Source organism: Betta splendens, chromosome 15 (genome assembly GCF_900634795.4).
Source record: "Betta splendens chromosome 15, fBetSpl5.4, whole genome shotgun sequence".
In the NCBI taxonomy this organism is placed as follows: Eukaryota; Metazoa; Chordata; class Actinopteri; order Anabantiformes; family Osphronemidae; genus Betta; species Betta splendens.
Window position 1 is genome coordinate 1,155,093 of NC_040895.2, and position 10,897 is coordinate 1,165,989.

Here is a 10,897-nt window from a genome sequence, read left to right on the forward strand (position 1 = left end):
CCATAGAGGCGTTTCTGAATAAACTAAAACTGCCAAAGCTAAAGGAAGAACAATCCACAACTCTAGACTCATTGTTATCTTTGGCAGAACTACATGAAGCTCTGCAGGAGATGCCCAATAAAAAAGCTCCAGGACCAGATGGATTCCCAACTGAATTTTATAAAGAGTTCTGGTCCATGCTGGCACCCAGCTTTTACAAAATGGTAGCTAAACAACAGCATTCATTACCCAAAAATTCGAATTCTGCCTTCATAAGCCTGCTCCAAAAACCAGGAAAAGACCCTACACTCCCATCGAGTTATAGACCAATTTCACTAATAAATGTAGATCTAAAAATAGTGTGTAAAGCACTTGCTAGAAGATTAGAAAAAATCACTCCATATATAATTCACTCTGATCAAACAGGCTTCATTAAAGGTAGACAGTCAACAAACAATATGAACAGACTAATTAATTTAATTGATTATGTCACCATCCATAAACTAGAGTCAGCCATCGTCTCCTTAGATGCAGAAAAAGCTTTCGATAGAGTAAACTGGAAGTTTCTTTTAGCCACTCTGCACAAATTCGGCATTGGGGAAACATTCATAGACTGGATCCAAATATTATACAACTCAGCAAACGCTGCAGTCAGAACAAACAACCAGATCTCACCAAGGTTTAATCTGCATAGAGGGACAAGACAGGGCTGCCCACTTTCCCCATCACTATTTGCAATATTTATTGAACCTCTAGCCGCAGCAATAAGACAGCATGAAGGAATTACTGGAATATCGACCAAATCAGTAAATCATAAAATAAGTTTATATGCTGACGATGTGTTACTGTTTCTCCTGGAGCCACAGACGTCTCTTCCTACAACTATCAGCCTCATAGATGAATTCTCAGGACTTTCAGAGTACTCTATTAACTGGACCAAATCTATAGTGCTACCACTTAACCTTAAGGTGACTAACAACTCCTCTACCACACTCCATTCAGGGAACATTAAATACTTGGGCATTGAATTGTCGTCTAGGCTATCAGAGCTTATTGATCTAAACTACAATCCATTATTAAAACAAATAGAAGCCAACCTCAAAAGATGGCAGTCCTTACCCATTTCACTTATGGGAAGAATTGCCACCATAAAAATGATGATCCTGCCAAAAATTAATTACATATTCTCAATGATTCCAACACAGCCAGCCCAGGTGTGGTTTAAGACATTAGACTCCTACATCTCACAGTTTTTGTGGAAAACCAAGCCACCACGAATTAGTTTAAAAACGCTTCAAAAATCCAGACGCTGCGGCGGCCTAGAACTACCTAACTTCCACCACTATTTTCTTGCCAATAGACTGAACCATGTCCACAAATGGATAAAACCAATGCCAGCAGACTCCTGCTGGATAGACATTGAACAAACATTTTGTGGAAATATTAAAGTTGCAGATCTGCCCTTTATCAGCACCAAAATCAAACATCATAGTTGTTACCAGAACATTAGCATAAAAGCATCTCTGCAAGCCTGGTGGGAGTTTCTTAAAATTAATGGGTCTTCGCTTACTCTTTGCCAAAACACACCTCTCTGGAACAACCCAGACATCATACAAAACAAAAAGGCAATACACTTTCCAACTTGGCATATCAAAGGGATAACACATCTGAAACATGTTTTCACAAGAGACAAGTTTACCTCTTTTGAAGAACTAGTGTCCCATTATGAAATCACTAGTGCCAATTTCCTAGAATACCAACAACTAAAGTCAATACTTAATGCAAAAAGTAAGAATACTGCCATCCACATGCAACCACCACCAGTAATAGAGCGATTTATGGATATATCAGGGAAAAGGACAGTATCCAAAATCTATATCTTAATTTCCAATGTAGACCAGACAGTGAGCCTTCCGATCTCTAAATGGGAAGCTGATCTCAATATCACCACTAATTACACGTTCTGGAATAACATATGTTCTAATTTATTAAGAATGACAAAAAATACAAATTTACAACTAATACAATACAAAATTCTTCATAGAACTCACTATACAGGACAAAGGATGTTCCAAATGGGTCTCACAAACTCAAATATTTGCCCTCACTGTACAGATAACACAGCAGATAGATTCCTACATGCATTCTGGTCAAGTTCACCTGTGCAGCAATTTTGGCAAAGTGTATGTGAACACCTGTCAACCCAGTTAAGCTGTCCAATCCCAGCGGCCCCTGCACTTTGTCTTCTAGGAGATCTAAGTGGGCTTGATCTAGAGACAAACTCATCACACACACTTCTTTCTGCCCTCTGTGTCGCAAAGAAGATCATCCTCATGAACTGGAAAACTAAAAAAAAAATTAAACATTACTCAGTACCTGAACAGCTTGTTAGATTATACCACCTTAGACACATTGTCTGCTTCATCAAATCAATGACCAAAACTATACTCTGATTGATTCCATTTCCAGGTAAGGATGCGTGGGGCTCGGGTACTGCGTCATGTCTGGCACAGTGGTGGGGGGGTGACTGGCGGTTGGGGGTGCCTGTCTGCCTAAGGAACCAGGACAACGGGTTGGTGGACTCTGGGCTGGCCACATGGGTCCCCTGCGGCGGGGGTGTGGTGGCTGCTGAGACCGGCGGTCCTGTGCCGGAGTGGGACCATTTTGAGGGTTGGCGTGTGCCTGTCTCCGGGGAGCCGGAGGCGGTCCTCCCTGCCGGTGTGCGGGGGCGGACCTGGGGGTGGAGACCTGGGTGACCTGCGTCCAGGGGACTCCCTCTGGGGGTGCCTGCCTGTGCCCGGAGGGGTGTCTCTCCCCTGGGGCGCTGCCCCTGCTCGGGTGGGGCGCTGCCTGCCCTAGCGGTCCGACGCCCTCTGGTAACTGCTCGGGCCTGTTGCAGGGGGGGTTGGCGGACTACTCAGGCTAGAACCTTCATTGGGCCCTGGGCGGAGGCTGGCCCTCAATGCACAACCGCAGAGTATGTGTGTGGGTTTGAGTGTCACACTACACGGGGCGAGCATGGGCATACTTGAGCGAGAGAATGGGTAAGTGTGAAAGAAGGGTGAGGATGGCTTTGGCTGTGCTGCGTGTGGCGCCTGGGCAGTAGTACTGCGGTCCCTGGGTCTCGGCTGTCCCTTCCTGGCTGGGGGTTGTGGGGGGCGTTGGGATGGGTAGCAGAGCCAGTCGGGAACCTGGCTCTGCGGACCCTGGTGCTCTGCTTCCCAACTACATTTCTCCGCATCCATCCACTTAGGTCTGCAAGGGGCGTCCTGCTGATGGAGGGACCGGGGCTACTGGGAAGGGGTTCCGTCCCTTCCAAGTGGGATGCTCTGCAGTTCTAATTGCATTAGTCATACACACTTGTCCAGGAATCTGGGGGCTCTTTCCGGGGGGGCCAGTAGACAGAGCCTTCCCATTGATGGCTCTGTCTGCTGGACCCCTCGGAGTATTGGCTATCTCCCAAAGTTCCTCATACTTAGCCACATACACATACATTTAGGGCCGGGGGTGGGCTCCTTCACTAGGGCCTGGGGCTGAGGACAGTTGTGGCCTCGCCCACTGGCCCTGGTGGAGAGATCACCACCCAGTTTTAACTGCAAAAAGACATTTAGGGTGAGGGGGTGCACTGTCCGGGAGACACACCGTCAGCCAGCGGTCGTGCTCCTGGAGGTGTCACCCACCTTCAGTGCACCTTAGTTCCACACACTCACGTCCAAGCTGGGTTGCAGGGTTCTGGGGTACCTTTTCTGCTGCCCTTTGCCTCCCCCGGCTTGGGGGGGCTGGGCGGGGCTCGGGAGGAGCTGCAGTCCCTGCCTGGGGCCACATCAACAGCAGGCCGGAGACCTACCCTCCCCACGAATGTGATCGAGCGAATGGTGTGGGAGCGAGAATGTATCTGAGAGTGCATTGGTTCACGTATGATTGACTAGGTTGTTGTGAGAGAGTTTATGGTGTGTGTGTGTGATGATGTGTGTTGTACATGTGGGTGGGTGTATGCGTCTGTGTTTGTGTGAGTTTGTATGCGTGTGGTGCGGTTGGATTGTGGGGGGTCCGGTTTTCCGCCCAGGGTACGTTGATCGTCTGCCTGGGTGGTCTCTTTTCTGCTGACCCCCACCAATTGCTGGCCTTGTGCTGCAGGCCGCTGTGGTGCCAGGGGATGAGGTCGGGCCGATGGGGTAGGCCCCGCTCCGCTCGTGTGGGGGTGGTGGACTGGGGGTGGGCCCCACTCTGGGCACGGGGGCATCTTCTGGCGGGCTCCCTACGGACCATGGGTCCTCGGGCTCCACTCTTTCAGGCCGATCCTCCCACCGGTGTTTGCCCCTGGTTCTCTTGGGGCGGGCAGCGTTGACCCCCAGTTGCCCACTCTGACCTCGGGTGCTGTCTCTGTGGCTGCTGCAGCTCTGCCTGGGGGGCTCTGTGTGGGCGGCTTGGGTCGCAACACCTGCCCTCCTGGACCTGAAAGTGTGTGGGCCCCCTGGCTGCTAGGATTCTTTCCTCTGCTTGTTGGATGGGCGTGGTGGCCGAGCCCCTCACATCACCCTGGCTTCCACAAGTGGCATTGTTCACCAACATCTGCCTCACCCTTTGGGTGAATAATATCAAGCTACAGCCTTACTAACCTTGTAGTGGGACACTTTCCAAATCCAACTGTAAGTATTACTGATACTTATCACTACCAATATCAATAATGTGTGTGTGAATATGGAAATTGTGGTGTTGTATGTCATGACTTTTATTAAGTAGTATGGGATATGTATAATAATGCACATATGTATGTATATGATATGTATATGTTTGTATGAGTATGTGCACATATCTTAGCACTATTATTGGTATTAGTATTAATCTCCAAGGTAAACCACAGTACAAAAGTTGTTTAGTTATGAATGTGTTAGCCTAAGGTACATCCCTGCTCCGATTGTTTACTTAACAGATTTGCTTGGTTTCAGCAGCTGGTTGCACCCCTTACCCCCCACCCCCCACCCTTCCGCATACACACCCTAAAGCAGAAACCTAACCTGTCCACCAACACAGCAACATCACACACATTTTGGATTAGCTAAATAAACCATTAAATAAACCATAAATCAGGAAGAGTATATATACTCTTCTTGTTAAAGGAAAGCTGTCCATCACAATATGGAGCTTGAGCGTGACGTGGCTGAGGTGGAGCTTGAGCGTGGCTAGGTGGCTGTACTGAGGCCAAGACAGGGCTGGGTGCAGACGGAGGCGCAGACTGAGGCGCAGACTGTGATGCAGGAGTTGATGCTGGCTGAGACGCAGGAGTTGATGCAGGCTGAGGCGCGGAGATTGATGCAGGCTGGGGAACTATGGCGGCAGCATGGACACGGGCTTGGGCCGATGAGGTGGTGTCAGGAACATGGGCTGGATCAGACTGAGCGATGACAGGAACGTGAACTTGCGCTGACTGAACTGTGACAGGAACGTGAGCTTGATCCGACTGAGTGGCGACAGAAACGTGAGCTTGATCAGACTGAACGGCGACAGGAACGTGAGCTTGAGCCGATTGAGCGGCGACACGAACGGGAGCTGGAGCCGATAAGCTGGTAGTGGGAACAGCCGAAGAGACGCCGGTGGGTACCGCCTGACCTGAGCCCCTCGAAGAGTGCCTGTACTAAAACTCCCTCTCTAACGAGGAAGAAACCTCCAGCAGAACCAGGCTGGATGTGGGTGACCAACTGCCTTGATCGGTTGGGGTGAGGGGAGAGAGAAAGAAAAGCACAGCAACAACAAGCAACAACAGAGCACAGGCAGGATGGTTGGACCAGGGACTGGATACAGGCAGGATGGTTTGATCCACAGCTGCCCATCACAGACACCAAACTTTGAGTCCAATTATACCTGTAGGTGAGGACAGAGTGGGGGTGAGAGGGGGGGCACAACTACTGGAAAAAAAAGAGACAAGGTTAGTTGAACATAGAACAATGATGGGAGGTTATTGGAGAGAAGAGGTAGAAGAAAAAAGAGTAGCTCAGTGTATAGATTAAGTCCCCGAGCAGTCTATGTCTATTGCAGCTTAACTAAGAGATTTGATGTCTTTTAAACAACCCTGAATATTGACTAGTTGATCTGTTTCATTTGGTTCCAAAGACATATATAGCTGAGTATCATCTGCGTAACAATGAAAATTAACAGAATGCTTCCTAATAATCTCACCTAGAGGAGACATGTATAGGCTAAACAGAATTGGACCAAACACAGAACCCTGTGGTACTCCATAGCTAATCCTTGTGCATGTGGAGAATTCCTCATTAACATGAACAAACTGGAATCTGTTTAAACCATCCCAATGCTGTTCCTTTAATCCCGATTCTATGTTCTAGTGTCTGTAATAGAATGTTATGATCAATTGTATCAAATGCAGCACCAACATCTAGTTAGTCTTAGTGACTTCCGATTGGCGTAACCAGGCGTCATTAGCTCCTGCGTGTATTACGATCTTAGCGTACTTACGCTTATCCTTAGACAGGAGCTTAAGATAAGACTCAATGTCGCCCGCTCTGGCCCCAGGCAAACACTTAACTATGACCGCTTGATTCTCTAACTTCACGTTTCGGACTATGGAGTCACCAGTGATCAGAGTGGGTTTCTCAGCGGGTGTGTCGCTGAGTGGGGAAAATCTGTTTGAAACGTGAAGCGGTTTGTGGTGAACCGTGGGCGCCTGCCTAAAGCTACGTTTCTTACGAGCCGTGACCCAGTCGTTACCCAGCTGCCTGGGACCTGCCGGGGGACTGGTAGCAGCTAAGCTAGGAGGCTCCGCACCGGCTAAAGGGACCTGGCTAGCTGGCCTGTTTTCTAAAGTGCGAAGCCTAGACTCTAAGTCTAACAACCTCGCCTCCAACCCTGCAACTAGCGTACACCTATTACAGATACCATTACCATCACTAAAGGAGGCAGAGGATAAGCTAAACATAAGACACACCGAGCACTGAACAGAGCAAGAGGGAGAGGAAAAGGGGGAAGCCATAGCAGGAAAGTAACCTAGGAGCTACGCTAGAGGAGAAAACACTTAGATAACAGTGAAAATCATCAACAATTATGATGAGTTAATGAGAACATATTACTGTTTAGCAATTCCCTGCACATGCGTCATCAAATGCTCCACTTTTTCCAAATCTAAAATTCAGCTACTTCCTCTGCAGCTGCTGTCAGCTGTTTTAAATGTTTCTACAACATTCAACTATTGTTTCACCTATTGGACCCTATCCTGATACATTCAGCTATATTTCATGACATTCAGCAATCCTTTACATTCTCTTTTCATTTTAGCAAATCTTGAATTTCAACAGATCTCTTTGAACTATCCTTAATTTGAAATTCAACTGCTTCAGCTTCTTCTGAAAATATTCAGCTTTGTTAAAACAACACCCAGTTCTGTTCAGATGCATTCATCTATACTTTATGTGCTTATGCTACTTTCAGGTATGTTTTTAAATATTTCAGCCATTTTTTAGCAATTCCTCAGCAATACATTCAGTATGGAAGCATTCACTGTGCATTTTCCTATGGAAATGCTTTATCGAGTTATTATTTTTAGTTCTTCCGTACATTTTTCCACACCTAACTACTCCCGCATCCTTTGAGCTACAGAAACCATTCCAATATCAAAATGTTCAGCTTTTTAAGAAGTGTGTTATAATTTTTTTCATTCATATGTTTCATATTTTTTAAGTTATTAAGCTTTTGAACTTCCCATTGAAATTAAAGAAAGAAGCATTTCAAATCCTCTTCAGCTTTGTCTGCTTTCAGCTTTAACTACTTCAACACACTTTAAGCTACAGACACCATTTAAACTACAAAACAATCTTCAATTATTCAACTATTAATGTCTTGTTTAGCATTTTGATAACTTTAACAGATTATGAGTTATATCAGTTTAAGCATAGGGTGGTTTTTGAGGAATTCTCAGCTTTTCCATTAGTGTGTGTTGGCTCTAATTGAGTGGGTGATGTCACAACTAGAGTGTGGAGGGTCGCTTTCTTATGCCAAACCTTTTCTCTTTACCTTGTCACTACAGCCACAGTTTTCACTCTATCAGCGTATTTTCTTCACTTGTTTGTAGTCATACTTGTCTTCTTTCCAATGATGTTTGTTGTAACAAGCCTGTTAAGCTGGGGTGGAAATCAGCCTCACTCCAGCTCTTTGTGCTGATCAGTGAAGGTTCCTGCCTGTTCTATGACAACGGCGCAGCTGCAGCAGATAAGGGATTGAGCTCAGTAGCACTTTGACTTACAAGTCAAACTCCTAATGCACACAGCAGCTTTATGCATATTATTGATGAGTTCATTGCACTCTTGATTCCCCATAAGAGCAGGTGTAGACATTAAAGAGGTTGTATCATGCAAAATCCACTTTTTAGACATTTTGGAGCGTTCCTATGACTCTATGGGTCACATATACACACACTGAGCACAGTAAAAAAAATAGAGTGTTTAAATGTAGAACAGGGGGCAGAGCTTTTAGCTACCAAGCTCCTCTCCTCTGGAACCAGCTCCCTCTTCAGGTTCGAGAAGCTGACACACTCTCCACCTTTAAGATTAGGCTTAAAACCTTCCTTTTTGATAAAGCTTATAGTTAGAGATGGTTCAGGTCACTGGCAATTATTGTTAGTCACAGGAACCATCTCTTAGTTAAGCTGCAATAGACATAGACTGCTGGGGGACTTAATTTATACACTGAGCTCCTCTGTTTCCTTCTACCTCCTCTGTCCAATAACCACCCATCATTGTCCCACGTTTAACTAACCTTGTCTCTTTCTCTCCAGTAGTTGTGCTTCTCTCCTCTCTCTCTCCCCCCCCCCCCCCCCACTCTCTCTCCCTCTCTGTCCTCACCTACAGGTATCATAGGACTCAAAGTTTGGTGTCTGTGATGGGCATCTGCGGATCCAACCATCCTGCCTGTATCCAGTCCCAGGTCCAACCATCCTGCCTGTGCTCTGTTGTTGCTTGTTGTGCTTTTCCCTCTCTCTATCCTCTCCCCCAACCGGTCGAGGCAGATGGCCGCCCACATCCAGTATGGTTCTGCTGGAGGTTTCTTCCTTGTTAGAGAGGGAGTTTTTCCTCTCCACTGTTGCTGTCAAATTAAATGCTTGCTGTATGTGGGATTTGTTGGGTTTAGTTGTGTGAGGTTTTAAACCCAACTTTGTAAAGTGCCTTAAAATAACTTTGTTGTGATTTGGCGCTATATAAATAAAACTAAATTGAATTTAAAATTCATTTCCTGCTTTTTTCACGTTTGAAAACGTAAATTATCTCATCCAATGGAGAGAGACCTCATCCTACTCTGAGACCGTTCCCCAGTTGTCGTCAGATTGGTAGGAAGTTCTCCCTGCAAATCCTGAACCACCACCCCCACAATGATCCCGAACCAAAACTGGACACCGTGAACAGACGAGCACGGCAGCACCCAAGTCCTACCATAGAAATAGTTCGGTTCTTAGGTGTTCTAACCAACACCAAAGTGTCTTCACTTTACCAAGGGATCAACAAGTGAGGACTTTGTGGGTCACTTATTTTTAACAGGCTGTTGCCAGAAATACTGCCTCAGCATTTATACGTATGTGCATTTTAAACAAGGGTGCGTACAATGCTGTATTTGTTTCACGGCTCCTGTTGGAAAAAAAGGATCTATTCCTACAGTCCGTCATTCACTCACTGAAGTAAGTACATGCTTGATACTTATAATGTTTTTAAATGTTAGTTTGTCTGTTTAAAATGTAGTAACCTATGTGTGAGGCAAGCTAATAGCTAGCTATGCTAACGACTACAGCCAGTCGACCAAGCCTTTGTCCCCTTCAAATGTGCTCATGTGGGCTCCTGCAGCCACACACCTGTGTTGAGAAAAGCTAATGACTATCAGCATCGAGCGGCTACGGGCAGGGAGCGGTGGATCCAGCTTTCTGTAATCCCATACACCTGGGGGGAACAGCTGATCGCTCTCAGCCTTCGAGCGGCTACAGGCAGGGAGCGGTGGATTGCTAATTAGCCACATCTCTACAATAACTGCTGCTTATCTGGTCAGTAACCTATAGCTTGTACCATAGCCATTATATTTGTAGGACCAATATAATTTACAGTAAATGTAACATTGTCTTTTCTATACTGTAGAGGGGCACATCCCAGTTACCCACATGCAAAGAGGCTGTCAAACAGAGAAATCACTGCAGACTGTTGGTACAGACATCTGCTGCCCAGCTCAGGAGTGAAGGTGTGTAAGTTTGTATGTACTAACAGTAAGATAGGCAATAGAAGATTTTAATTTATTTGGTGTATATACTGTTTAGATTTTATATTTGAATTGTAACTTGTCTACATTAGAGAAGGTTTTCACCTACATAATAATGAACATTTCACTAATCTACAATTCTGATTGCAGTACCTTTTTGTTTTGATGAGGTGATGGTGAGGACAGCCACAGCTTCCATCTGGTAGAGGACTGCTTCCGCTCAGTCTTCCAAATAGTTATGAGAACAAGGATCACCACATCTCCCTGTTTACCCTACTTTCATGCATTTCGTCTGCAAGGCCCTGCAAAAGCTTCTCCTTCGTCCTCAAACCCCCAGACTTCTGAATTAACTCAGTAACCTATACATTGCACATTGGAGTGTGAAGGTAACAGTTTGTTCTAGCTTTGGAGTAGTGGTGCATTTTTTTGGTTGACAATAAAGTTGGCTTTAACTATTACGTATTTCACTTAACTCTGTTTCTGAAGGGAAACCTCTTTTATTCAGGAAATCATAGTATTGAAATTACATGTTTTTCTCTTTACAATATGGTAAGCAATAAAGTTGTAAATAAAAAGCATATAAATTATATATAAATAAAAAAAAATCTTAATGGGTATTGCACATTTCTATTCAAATGGGAAAGGAGTTATTCCACAGGTGGTCTACATCTAT

The 10,897-nt window shown here is 45.5% G+C and overlaps 1 long non-coding RNA gene across 1 annotated transcript; it reads left to right on the forward strand.

The window, feature by feature from the left end:
- Nucleotides 1–10,107: 10,107 nt before the first annotated feature.
- LOC129603082 (uncharacterized) lies at nucleotides 10,108–10,682 on the forward strand. The gene is made up of 2 exons (XR_008692662.1): nucleotides 10,108–10,206; nucleotides 10,375–10,682. It is a non-coding gene; the product is annotated as an uncharacterized LOC129603082 (long non-coding RNA).
- Nucleotides 10,683–10,897: the final 215 nt, after the last annotated feature.